Raw genomic sequence first — 14,245 nt, 5'->3', positions numbered from 1 at the left:
AGGAGTTGTGGCTCTAGGTACTCCACATCTCCTACAACCATCTGCTTACCTGAGTTCCTGCTGCTGGAGTCTTAGTTCGGACTTCCTTGTTCTTGCCCATGGCATTCACACATCTACTGGCCTCTCCATCTTCAGGCTTGCTCCCCTTTCAGTATTTTGTATATCTTGACTGCAGTGACCTCTCAAAGCTCACATCTGAGCTTTGATTAAATCATTGACCACTCCTCATTGACATTAATGTGTGAGATAAACTAGTTGACCTGGCTCATGTATCCTTTCCTCTGGAAATGTTCACCTTCTTTCCATTTCCAGCAAACAAAATTTTATGTGGTTCCCAGTTGACCAGGCTCTCTTATGTTTTTATACTTACACATGTTTCAATTACTCTGGCTGGGATTTCCTTGTCTTCTTTCTTTACTTGACTGACTATACCTCAGTCACTAAGTTGTCACTTTTAAACTACAAAAAATTCTTTTGGGTATAGAGTGAGGAGTGGGATAGTTGGGTCAAATGATGGAGTTTTTTTGCAGTCCCACCAGCAATGTAAAAGTGTGCCCTTTCCCCCACATTCTCTACAACACTTATTGTTATTTGTACTCTTACTAGCTGCCATTCTGACTCAAGTGAGATGAAATCTTAGAGTAATTTTGATTTTGCATTTCTCTAATTGCTAGAGATGTTCATCATTTTTTAATATATTTGACTGATTGTATAACATCTTCTGGGAAGTGTCTTTTTTTGGCCCATTTATTGATTGGATCATTTAAAATTTTTTTTTGTTGTCATAGATGGATGCAATATGTTTGTTTTATTTATTTATGTGGTGCTGAGGATTGAACCCAGTGCTCCATGAATGCAAGGCAAGTGTTCTACCACTGAGCCACAACCCCAGCCCTAGATTATTATTATTATTTTTTTTGGTGTTAAGAATTTTGAGTTCTTTATATATCCTAGAGATTAGTGCTCTATCTGATGTGGGTGTGGTAAAAATTTGCTCCCATTCTGTAGGCTCTCTATTCACTTCACTGATTGTTTCTTTTGCTGAGAAAAAGCTTTTGAGTTTGAATCCATCCCATTTATTGAGTCTTGATTTTAATTCTTGTGCTATATATAGGAGTCTTATTAAGAAAATTGAGCACTAGTCTGACATGATGGAGATTTGGGCCTACTTTTTCTTCTGTTAGGTGCAGGGTTTCTGGTTTAATTACTAGGTCCTTGATCCACTCTGAGTTGAGTTTTGTGTATGGTGAGAGATAGGGGCTTAATTTCATTTTTCTGCATATGGATTTCCAGTTTTTACAGCATCATTTGTTGAGGAGGCTATCTTTTCTCCAATGCATATTTTTGGCACTTTTTTTTAATATAAGATAACTGTAATTATGTGGGTTAGTCTCTGTGTCCTCTATTCTGAACCACTGGTCTACAAGTCTATTTTGGTGCCAATACCATGCCATTTTGTTACTATTGCTCTGTGGTTTAGCTTAAGGTCTAGTATAGTGATGCCACCTGCTTCATTCTTCTTGCTAAGGATTGTTTTTGCTATTCTAGGTCTCTTATTTTTCTAGGTGAATTTCACAACTGCTTTTTCTATTTCTATGAGGAATGTCATTCGGATTTTGATTATAATTGCATTAAATCTGTATACTGCTTTTGGTAGTATGGTCATTTTGACAATATTAATTTTGCCTATCCAAGAACAAGGGAGATCTTTCTATCTTCTAAGGTCTTCTTTAATTTCTTTCTTTAGCATTCTGTAGTTTTCACTCTACAGGTCTTTCACTTCTTTTGTTAAGTTAATTTCCAAGTATTTTATTTTTTTGAGGCTATTGGAAATGGGGTAGTTTTCCTAGTTTGTCTTTCAGAGGATTTGTCACTGATGTACAGAAATGCCTTTGATTTATGGGTGTTGATTTTATATCCTGCTTGCTACCTTGCTGAATTCATTCAGTATTTCTAGAAATTTTCTGGTGGAATATTTTTGGTCTTCTATGTATAGAATTATATGGTTGACAAATAGTGCTAATTTGAGTTCTTCTTTTCCTATCCATATCCCTTTAATTTCTTTTGTCTACTAATTGCTCTGGCCAGTGTTTCAAGAACTATGTTAAATTGAAGTGGTGAAAGAGGGCATTCCCGCCTTGTTCCAGTTTTTAGAAAGAATACTTTCAATTCTTCCTCATTTAGAATGATGTTGGCCTGGGGCTTAGCATAGATAGCTTTTACAATGTTGAGATAAGTACCTGTTATCCCTACTTTTTCTAGTGTTTTGAACATGAAGGGGTTCTGAATTTTGTTGAATGCTTTTTCTGCATCTATTGAGATGATCATATTATTTTTATCTTGAAGTCTATTGATATGTTAAATTACATTTATTGACTTCCAAATGGTGAACCAACCTTGCCTTCCTGGGATAAACCCCACTTGATCTTGGTGCACTATCTTTTTGATATGTTTTTGTATTCGATTTTTCAGAATTTTATTGAGAACTTTTGAATCTATGTTCATTAGCGATATTGGTCTGAAGTTTTCTTTCTTTTATGTGTATTTGCCTGGTTTTGGAATCAGGGTGATATTGGCTAGCTATACCACTTCTTGGTCTATACCCAAAGGACTTAAAAACAGCATACTACAAGGACACAGCCACATCAATGTTCATAGCAGCACAATTCACAGTAGCTAAATTGTGGATCCAACCTAGATACCATTCAGTAGATGAATGGATAAATAAAATGCAGTATATATACACAATGGAATATTACTAAGCATTAAAAGAGAATAATATCATGTCATTTGCAGGTAAATGGATGGAGTTGGAGAATATAATGCTAAGTGAAGTAAGCCAAGCCCCCAAAACCAAATGCCTAAAGTCTTCTTTGATATAATGATGCTGATTCATAATGGCGTGGGTGGGAGGAAACATGAGAAGAATAGATGAACTGTTAGATAGGGAAAAGAGAAGGGAGGGGAAGGGAGGTTGCATGGGGGTAAGAATAATGGTGGAATGAGATGGACATCATTACCCTAAGTACATGTATGAAAACATGAATGTTGTGACTCTACTTTGTGTTCAACCAGAGACATAAAAAGTTGTGTTCTATTTGTGTAATATGGATTGAATTTTATTCTGCTGTCATATATAACAAATTAGAATAAATAAAAAAATAAAAAAACTATAAAAAATTGTCCCTGAACCCTCCTTTCCCAATTCACCTTCATTTGAGGTTCATGCTTACATAAATTTTTGTATCTAGTGTTTAACATACCACACATCTGTAACATGCCTGTATTTCTACTTAGTCTCTAGGGTCCATGAACCCAGTGATGATTTTTGTTCCCTGTGGCCTCAGATCCTGGAGCAAAGCCAGACTCACAGGCATATAAGATGTACAAAAAGGATGTGTGTGGGATGAATAAATGAATTGAGCTTTCCCTACGAACTCTTGCCATGGCCATCAACCCACCAGGGCTTCTTTTAAGTTTGCACTATAAAAATCAAGAGAAAGGGGGAAATCATTTCCCCTTCTATGTGTAGAATCATATGGTTGACAAATAGTGCTAATTTGAGTTCTTCTTTTCCATGAGGCCACACCCTCAGGAAAGGAGTCCCCATGGCACTTGTTGGGTGTGTTGTGTCTGCAGCAGCCACCACTAATCTCCAAGCAGCTGACCCCATTGCAGGAATGTCCTCTTTCACCACTTCTATTTAACATAGTTCTTGAAACAATGGCCAGAGCTATTAGACAGAAGAAAGAAATTAAAGGGGTATGGATAGGAAAGGAAGAGATGGCAGCTCTGCTACAGCAGAGAGATAGAGAACAGCCTGTATCAGACCATGGGCTTCATGCTCTAGATGAAGCCCAGCAAAGAGAAAAGCTGACTTTTATGATGAAGACCAAGATGAAAAGGATATATTGCTTGCACAAGTTTTGGAAGATATGTGGGAACGGAAATTCCTATAGTTCAAACCTGGAGCTCCTATAACAGAAGCCAATTAAAAAAAAAAAAATCAAACCTCATTGCACCGGAAGCTAGACAGGAACCTTATCCTGTTAGTCAGACAGAAGCTTGGAGATGAGGATGTTTGGATGCTGCCCCAGTGGTGGCCTGGGAGGCCTTCCCAGGGACAGCTGAGTGAACACTGGCTACACTCTCAGAAAACAACAAGGAAGCCAAGTACCCAGGAAATGCACCTTTTGATTACTACAAGTTGAAGTTCCCCCAGGCAATGCTGACAGAGAGTAACCCTGGGGCCAAAGTGTTCTTCTTTAAAGCATGAGTACTAACAATACTAAGTGGAGACTTTTCCCAGACTGGGAAGAAAGGCCATCATGTGTGGGTCAGTAAGGAGGAGTTGGGCTACTATTTGAAACTAAAATGGCTGACCCAGGTTACTTGATTTCTTTTGGACCTCTAATGGACTGAGCTGCTTGTGGACAATGCTCAGACAAATCAGGGGTTAGGGCTTTGAGAACATTTGTGTGGTAGCCACACATATGCAGGGAATATCAAGTAGCAAACTAAATTCTGAGAATTAAATGAGTCTATTGTTGTGTTGGTCTCAGTTGATTTGCCCTTTGGGATGACTGGCTTCTCTCAGTGAAGAGGGAGCCACCTCTTAGGGTGCCTTTCCATTTTCCCCAAGCTGATAATTGAGTATTGTATTACTTTAGAGTGAAGTAACTGGCCTTCTGGGCTCAGGAAGAAAGAACAGAAGAATGTGAATCAACCGAAGCGTTGAGTTCTATGAAAACTTCTAGGCCCACAAGAAAAACCTGTTCCATATAGTTTCTTAGCCATTTTCCCTTTCTTTTCCATTTGATATGAGAGAATTTAAATCTTGCCTAGGAAATAATGCCTTCTTTTCCGTCTCTTCCTCTCTCCACCTTCTCTTTCTTTTCCCATTCCTTTTCCCTTTCTTTTCTTTCTCTTTCTTTCGTTCTTTCAAAATGCATTTTATATTTAAAAAAAAGAAATCAATCATGTCTTAACCTGTTTTGAAAACAATTGTGTGAAATAAGCAAGTTCAGCTTCTCTCTCCATTCTGCAAACGGAGGAATCATGACCAGGCTATATAACCTGGCTCAGAGTCCTGCTTCGCATTCCTGATGGAGCTAGAGAAGGGTGAGCTCTTGCTTGTGGGTTGGGGCTTTTGGCTATTGTTTGTTACTTGGGTCACCCCACTTGTCCCAGTGCCTGGATATAGAAAGTATAAATAAATATTTGCTACATGAGTGAAAAAAAAAAAAAAGAAGGGAAAGAAAGTAGAAAGGACAGAAGGCAGACTATCAAGAAAGGTGGCATGGCAGTTAAAAAAAGATCTTTTGGTTAAAAGAAAAGCAGCAAAACAATAAAACAAGTCCTAACCATTGACTTTGAGATTTTCTAAAGATATGTGACAAAATCATAGAATTTGCAGGGAAATGGATGGCATTAGAGCAGATTATGCTAAGTGAAGCTAGCCAATCCCTAAAAAACAAATGCCAAATGTCTTCTTTGAATATAAGGAGAGTAACTAAGAACAGAGTAGGGACGAAGAGCAGAAGAAGATTAACATTAAACAGGGATGAGAGGTGGGAGGGAAAGGGAGAGAGAAGGGAAATTGCATGGAAATGGAAGGAGAGCCTCAGGGTTATACAAAATTACATACAAGAGGAAGTGAGGGGAAAGGGAAAAATAATACAAGGGGGAGAAATGAATGACAGTAGAGGGGGTAGAGAGAGAAGAGGGGAGGGGAGGGGAGGGGGGATAGTAGAGGATAGGAAAGGCAGCAGAACACAACAGACACTAGTATGGCAATATGTAAATCAATGGATGTGTAACTGATGTGATTCTGCAATCTGTATATGGGGTAAAAATGGGAGTTCATAACCCACTTGAATCAAAGTGTGAAATATGATATATCAAGAAATATGTAATGTTTTGAACAACCAACAATAAAAAATAAAAAAATAATAAAAAAAAAGTGCTTAAGAAACATTATATTCCAAATTAAGTTCACCGAATTCTCCTTAGAAGTAAAACTAAATTCTACTGAAGAGAATCATGCTAAATGATTTAATAATAAGTGATTATTATATACTGAATAAGTGATTTCCAAAAACCAAAGGTTTAATGTTCTCTCTGAAATTTGGATGCAAACTCACAATAAGGGGTCAGGGATAGAAGTTCAGTGGATTAGACAAAGGGAAAAAAACAAAGGGAAGGAGGGAAATGAGACTAGGAGGTACAGTGGAACAAATCTGACATTATTTTCCTATGTTCATATATGAATATGCCACAATAACTCTCCACATCATGTACAACCACAAGACTGTGATCCTAATTAGAATAAGATATGTTCCATGTGTATAAATCTATCAAAATATACTGTACTGTCATGTATACTTAAAAGAAAAAATATTTTTTAAAGAAGTAAAACTGAATTCTAAATTAAAAAAAACTTATTTAAAAAAAAAGAAATATCAAAAGTCAAGCTTCTCAAAGACTGGAGATAAAATCTTAAAACAATGCTAATTATTATTTAAGTTAACATTAAGGAAGCATTTTTGTCATGCCAGGCACCATACTGAGTGTTTTGCATGCATCGTTTGAATCTATCTCTGCACAGCACTATGAAGCATGGGTAATTAGTATGCCCAGGTTTCTGATGGGGAAACTGGTGCCCAGGTCCGCTGGATTGAAACTCAGTGCTTTACGCCTTCCAACAAGGAATTTTCCCCTCAGGGGACAGAGCTCCACTCTCCAGGCCTTGCACAGGTACAGCTGCATTCTCCCTAGGCCACAGCAGCTCTGAGAAGCGGGAGTCATGGCCAGGGTGCATTTCTACCCTGTCTTCATAATTGCTTTTTGTGGATTTCCCTACTGGGACCCTCTGGGCACAGGGACTGGCAATGCACCCGAGGCTGTGGAGGAGCTAAACATTTTAAGGTAATTCCAACTTTCATTTTCCTGTGTGGTTTGTGGGTGTGAGTGCTGAGAACAAGGTTCTTCTGCAGAATGAGGAAGTGGGGGGCCAGGAGTTAGAATAGCTGATCAGAACTCCCTAAGGAAGTGGAACTAAAGCAAGACCTTGTGGTTTCACCACCAGACACTCAAGTAGCTTAAATTGGACACATATATGCGTGAGAAAGAGGGAGAGAGAAAAGAAATGTGATCTAGTAAATGAATCTGCAGAAGCCTCTCTTCATTTATTTGGAGCCTCCTCTAAATTTCAAATTCAGAGCTCAGCTCAAAACAAACCTCTTACCCCAACATTGGATGTCCTTGGTGAATCCAGAAGATTTTATGAACTAAATGTTATTTGACTCAACTATCATGTATTTATGTTATTAGGTGTTACTGATCCTTTTGTAAAGATGAAAATATGAACCCTGAGAGAGGTTTAACAACTTATTCAAGACCACTCTGAAAATGAGGAAAGGAGTTTGGGTTCCAGAGTAGCAGCTCTAGTGGTCACAGGCTAAAGGACTTGACCTTTCCTGTCCTTTACTGGCTCACAAAAGCCCACTGTAAAGTATTCAGGAGTTTTCAAATTGATTATTGAATCATCGGTGGTTTGAAATCAACATGCAGTTTCCATTAAACTGAAAGGGGTGTCAATGAGACCTGACTTGCATCCTACCAGAGCAACGGGAAGTTCTGGTTAGAGTGTTCTATTTTCAGCTTGGGGGAAAGAAAAAGCCATGATGCTAGATGAGTTGGGATAAGGAAGGAGGAAGGAAGAAAAAAAAGACGAAAGGGAAGGAAGGAAGAAGGAAGGTTTGAATAAAGAACAGGGTGAAGTGAAGTAAAAAGAAAGAGAAAGGGAAATAGGGAAAGAAAAAGGTAAGAAAATAAAAAGGACAGAAGGTAGATTAGAAGGAAGAAAAGAAAGAAGAGAAGGAGAAGGCAAAGAGGGAAAAGACGGGTATAGAGTAGGCAAAACAGATGAGTAGTCCAGTCCATGTTTACAATAGGTGCTTTGGGTCATGAAATAATTGTAAACAAGAATTCTTTATTAAGAATAGAAACCTATAAAATAAGAATTCAAAAAGAGACTCGTAAAAACAAAAAAAAATGAAAAAGGAGATTTCGGAGCTAAGGGAACAACTTAAGAAACAAAACAATGTCATTACAAAATCTAATTAGAAACATAAATGAGAAACAACAGAAAACAGTACACACAGCTGAAAATCAAATTATTACATAGAAGCAATGTTGAAGATAATCATAGTGAACACAGAGGAAAAATGTAAGAGTTGAGAGCAGAGTGAAGGGTCACCACCCCTGGTTTCCTGACTCACTCTTGGGTCTTCTTCCTGAGATCCCAGTCTCTTGACTCCTCCATTTCTCATTACTCATCAAGCTTGCTAGCCTTACTCTCTCTTTCTCTGGATGAGGCCAAAAATACTCCTTGAAAGTCTGAATAATAATTTTTTTTTCTGAATCATTTCGTGTTTGGCAAACGTCTCTGGGAACAACAGTATTTCTGGTGTAGATGGAGCATGGTTTAGAGCAAGAGATTTTCCACACTGAAGGTTTTATTCTGTGGTCTGTCATGGTAATCAACCCCTGGGAAACTAGGTTTAAGTTAGCTCCCTTCTCTCCTTTTCACCTTCATTATACTTGGCAACACAAATGAACAGACAAAAAATTAAAACAAAATGCAAAACAGAAACACTACCACGATTAAATCCAACTACATGCCTATTTGGAGCATCTGAAAGGGGTTGGAGTAACTAATGCAAATGAACCGACTCGTCCGACTTTTTCTGTAATTTTTGAAAGAGAACTTGATATTTCCTGGCTTTCCTTGTTTGTTCTCTTTACTTTCTGATTTTTCAAAATGATATTTTCACAAATTCTTTTCTGTCCTCCAACCTTTAGTATCACTCTGTTCCTACACTATCTTGGCAGATCCTTTTCCTTCACGTGTCGAAGCAAATTGATGGTAACATGCTTAACTTCCCCCGTCCATTTTCCATTGCTTGACTCTTGTCTCTCCCATCAACTCAGCAGCAGGGTGGGCTCTTCATCCCTCGTAAAGCACTTTCTAGCATTGGCCTCTAGATCAGCCTCAGATGACTTTTCTACTTCCCCTCCTACCTCCCTAGCTAGTCCTCAGAAGCCTTACTGGATCCTCCTCTTTCTGACTCCTTGTTAGTGTATACAAAGCCTCAGCCCTAAATCCACATTCATCTTCACATATGCTGGCTTATTCTGGGGATAGAAATTGGGCACAGGTTTTCCTTACAGCTTCTTCAGTGATTTTGCTGCATAGCGAGAATTGAAGGCCACTTACCTTCCCTTGGTAATTTCAATCATTTCTTAGCATAAATTTTATCTGTATGGTGACTACTACAAAATTTCTCTTTCCGCTGAACTTTGGACTAAACATAGCTATTTCTGTATACTGGATTTTGAGTAAATATCAATAATGTGATATTCCCAATCCTTTATTCCCAGTCCAACCAATTGTTTCTCCAGACTTTTCCCTTCTCAGTTAAGTTGCACTAATTTTAATCCAGTTGCTCAAGTCAAAAGAAACCAACAAGCCAGCCAATCAACCAAAATTACAAATGCACACTATCATTTGTCCTTGGTTCCATATTTCTCATCCCTCTACCTCCAATCCACTAGCAGATCCCTCCTCTCTACTTGGACTGTATGCCCTGAGTTTGCTATTCCTCTATATCCTTTCTATTATTGCTGTAGTCCAAGATACCATCCTAAATGGACTTCCTGCTGTAAGAGTAAAAGAAATTGAAGTTAAAGTGTAAAAGACCGGGTATTGTAAAGTTTCTAAGCTGCAAAGCCTGAGTTAAAATGTAAAGGATCAGGTACTGCTAAGTTCCTATGCTACACCCAAAACCTGAAATTCCTGTAGCTGTTAAAATAATTCCCGGGACTGTCCAGTAGATAAATAACCTGGACCCTGTGCAGTTTGGCACGTAGGCATTCAGGGCCCAAACCAATCAGTTTGAATGTACCCCCCTCCTTAGAACTCACCTATCACTCCCGCCCGACCTGTTCCTGCCAATGAATGAACTAATCATGTTTGAGAGTTGTTGTTTGATTTTCCCGTGCCTCATGATGATTTGCTCTGATGTATGCAGAGCCCCCGCCCTCCCCAAAAAGTGTACTTAAGCACTGCTCAACCCCTGCTCGGGGCTCTTGGCCGCTCTCCCTTCTTGAGTGAGCCTGGAGCCCCAGCGCGCTGGATTGGATCCTCAATAAATCCCCTTTTGCTGTTGCATGAGCCGGTCTCTTGGTGGTCTCTTCCTAATACGTTCGCCGGACCCTTACACTGCTTCCACTTTCCCATTCCAGCTTCCCTTTCAGTTCATTTTCTACACTGGAGTTAACTTGGTCTTTTCAAAATGTAAATCACTTGGTACCCTCTATGCCCCTCTTGCTTACGTTTGGCTCTGTAGTCTCGCAGTCACTTCATGTCTTGGTGTAAAACTCCCTGTGTGAAATGACTCCTGTTCATGTCTCTAACCTCACGTTTCCTTTCCTGCTCTCCCATTGAGCTCTAGCCATGTTGATCTTCTTTCAGTTACTCAAACATTTTGAGCTTATTTCTGCTGTAGGCATTTTTTGTTCCTTCTATAGAATGCCTCCCTCTTCCCGCTATAATTTTTCTTTCTTTCTTTTTTTTTTTGTAGTAAGGATTGAACCCTAGGGGCTCTTAACCACTGAGCCACATCCCCAGACCTTTTAAAAAAATTTCACTTAGCAAGTTAGGGCCTTGCTAAGGTGCTGAAGCTGGCTTTGAACTTGTGATCCTCCTGCCTCAGTCTCCTGAGCTGCTGGGATTACAGGCAGGTGCCACTGTGCCCAGCTTTACCTTCTCTTGACTGTCTCTTTTGAATCATTCTGGACTTAGCCCACGTATCACATCCAAAGAGAAGTCTTTCTTGACTTACATGTCCTTTCCTCACTTATTCACAATTTGTCCTTATATAGACAGCACTTATCATACACGACTTGAAAGTCATCTTGGCTTTTGTGTTGTATATATTTTCTCTCCTTCTTTAAAATGTAAGTTCTGTGAATGCAAGGATCTCACCTGTCTTGTTCATTCTCATTTCCAGTGCCTACATATTTTAAATATATTTGTTAAATAGACTCCAGAATGGAAAACCTATTGTTAAAATGATCAGTGTTGAGAGTTAGACACATTTAAATAGAGAAGTAGGGCTGAAAACTGGAGGATGATAATTACAGAACAGATTTTAAGTATTAAAATTTTTGACACAGTTAACATAACAATATAGCCTACAAAAGAATGTGAAGGGAATGATCCAAGGCTAATTTTCTTATTGTTCAAAGTAAGGAGTCAGTCTTTCAATTTCACTTTCCAAACTTCTACCATTTAATTCAAGTACAATTCAATTTTATGTTTTAAAACATAGCATATGGAGTGATACCCCATTTTACATTTTTCCTCCATCTACCCAGCTTCCTGTTAGTATATATTAATAGAAAAGAGATGTTAGAAAGAGAAAGGAGATAATTGTTTCTGGGTTGTTGGAATTCTGGTGAGTTTTTTCTTTCTTCTTTAATCTTTTTTCTATTGCTTAAGTTGGAAAAACAAAACCATGCCAATGAAGTGAAAAAATATCAATGAGGCGAAAAACCAACAAAAGAAAGGTGATCAAGTAAATACTACTTATGTAGAACACTCTTCCAAGAAGCCACCATGAAGGAGAGGATTGAGAGAGATTCTCCTAAGGTTCCCTGAAGAGCTTTTCTTGCTTGCTTCTTGCAGGATAGGAGGATATTCCAGGATACAACCAGGCTGATAAAATGGACTCAAAAACTAGGATGTATGCTTGGTATTTTCAGGCAAGAGAGGAAGTGATCTACTGAGCAAGATCCCTTCCCGAGAAGGGAGGAGTGGATGGTTCCACTGAGCCCATTACAAACTCACCTTCATTAGAAGGGGGAGATTTACCTATCATGAGAGGGCAAAAAGGAGATGAATGTGGTCAGATGCAGGACAGTATTTAGATTTAGCACAGCTGAGTTTTTTCACGATGGGTGCTTTGCTCAGTGTTTGCACAATGACCAAAGGGTCTGAAGGGAGTTCAGGAACTTTCAGGAGGAATATTGCAATAGAATCTAAGATGGATGAGAAGAGAGGCAAAGAGGTTCTAGTTAATAAACAGAAATTGGTGCTACCTATATGTTGAAACTGATGACAGGTTTGAAGGAATGTTGTCACTAGTGTATTTGAGTGACTGTCTTTCATTCATGAACAGAGAAAGACTATCTGGAGCACTTACTTGGGACTTAGTAAATGGCTTGTGCCAAACCTTATCTGTAAATAAAAGGGTTGAACTATATCAAGGGATCTCAAACTTCAGTGTGCACACAAATTATTTAGTATCTTGTTAAAATGCAGATTCTGATTCAGTAGGTCTTGGATGGGGGCCTGAGTTTTTTCATTTCTAATAAGTTCTCAAGTCCTTGCTGCTGGTCCAGAAGCCATAACTTTGAGTAGCAAGGATGGGCTTCAAAATTCTGATGATAAAATTTTAACCTTGAAATGTATTTCCTCCTCCTTCTCATCTACTCTTCTCTGAGCTTTGCTAATTCATCTTGAAACCAGATCTTTGCACACTTCTATAGATTTCCCTTAACTGGGCAGGAAGTAAATAGAGAAAGATGCAAACCCTGCAGAATGAACAACGCCCAGCAACGGAAACAGAGAGGGTTCTGATGACGTCTCACAGCTTTTGTCTGCCTGGGTGGGGGTAAGTGAGACTGCCTTTTCCCAGGCCTGTTGTGTCAAACAGGAATGCGCTATCATGCAGGAAATGGCTTCAATACAAACAGGGACAGCAGAGATCAGGGTTGAATGAGAGACACTGATCACAGCAAATGGCAAATTGTGAACAGACACTCAGATCAATTTCCTTCCTTTGTCGTGTCAAAAGGTTTTTGTGTCAAGCTTCCTTTGCTTAAAAAACACCTTTTCCCATTCTCAAATATTTAATACTGACCACTATAAATCACTTTTTATTCAGTCAACTTTAGCTTTCATTTTGTCTTAAGACCAAAGACTACCAGAAGATCATCTGGAGCCAACCTAGAGAAACCCACTTAAACTGCTCCCATATTGTGTTTCCCATACGTGACTCTTACATTTCAAGAGGTCCCAATTACAAGGATGTGTTTTTCTGGAACAAACGTGTTTTCCACAGGCAATAAACATGTGCTTCAATTATTAGATAAATAATAAATTCTTTAGCAAATTGAATCTGATATATTAAATGAAAAGAGAAAATTTGTTACAAAGAGAAATAGAGAAAAGAAAGGAACATCATTTTTTTTTTTTTTGCAACAGTCATAACTATTGAGAAGAGATTTCATTTCGTGAAATGTGTGTTGGTGATGGTAGGAAATGCTGAATATGAGTAATTTAGAATCAACATTTCCTTTCAGGATGTTTCAATAGAGGAGGAAATTATTCCGAGAAGTACTTATTGGCTTGGTATTGCATATGGAACTGCCCATGGGCCAAGTTTAGAAAGGACTGCAAAAGACACACCCAGGGTCTGAATGTCCGCTTCCAGGCTTTTACTCTGTGGGCACCTAGCTTTCTTAAAGAGAGAGTTCTGTCACCCCCAAGACATGAAGAAAGGGTTGATATTATCTAATGGCTCCCCCTTTTTTTCTGGGGACCTTTGACTGAGTGTTTACGGATGGCAAAACAATAAAGGGAAAAGAGCTATTTATCTAAGATCTGGCTGTTAGGTTTTCTTTAAATATCTTGACTCCATCAAATAAATGTTTTGGAATATTTTTTACATTGTGCTAAAATCTAAGCCATCTTGATCTCCAGGAAAAGGTGGTTGGGTGCCACAAAAGAAAATAGAATGTTTATTGATAGCATCCATTTGCAATAGAGTAAGCAATCTACTGAACTCTGGAAAGAGCAGTCACAAAAGGCTGTTTGCACAGGAACAAAACACTGTGTGTAATAAACACAAATGAACTCAATACACACAAATGAACTCCCAGCTTGCCCTCCTCCCTGCCTCTCACTGTGTCTTCCTGCACACTGTTGGATCCACAGGCCATGAAATAGATGACAGCATTGACCAATCAAGCTGAAGAATCATCCGAGGTCACTTTAATTAAAAACTGGTACTCATCATTAGATTGGAAAAAAAAAGAAGGAACTGGATTAATCTTGCTTGAAATGCATTGTTACCATGTTACAATGCCAAGGAATTTGAAGGGTTGTCGCAATAGG

General features: G+C 38.7%; 1 pseudogene; it reads left to right on the top strand.

The window, feature by feature from the left end:
- The first annotated feature begins 2,897 nt into the window (after window positions 1-2,897).
- LOC107148204 lies at window positions 2,898-4,414 on the top strand (annotated as a pseudogene).
- Window positions 4,415-14,245: the final 9,831 nt, after the last annotated feature.

This window comes from Marmota marmota, unplaced genomic scaffold (genome assembly GCF_001458135.2).
Source record: "Marmota marmota marmota unplaced genomic scaffold, marMar, whole genome shotgun sequence".
NCBI classification, from domain to species: domain Eukaryota; kingdom Metazoa; phylum Chordata; class Mammalia; order Rodentia; family Sciuridae; genus Marmota; species Marmota marmota.
The sequence above is the reverse complement of the archived record's forward strand: the minus strand, read 5'-3'. Positions and strand labels throughout refer to the sequence as shown.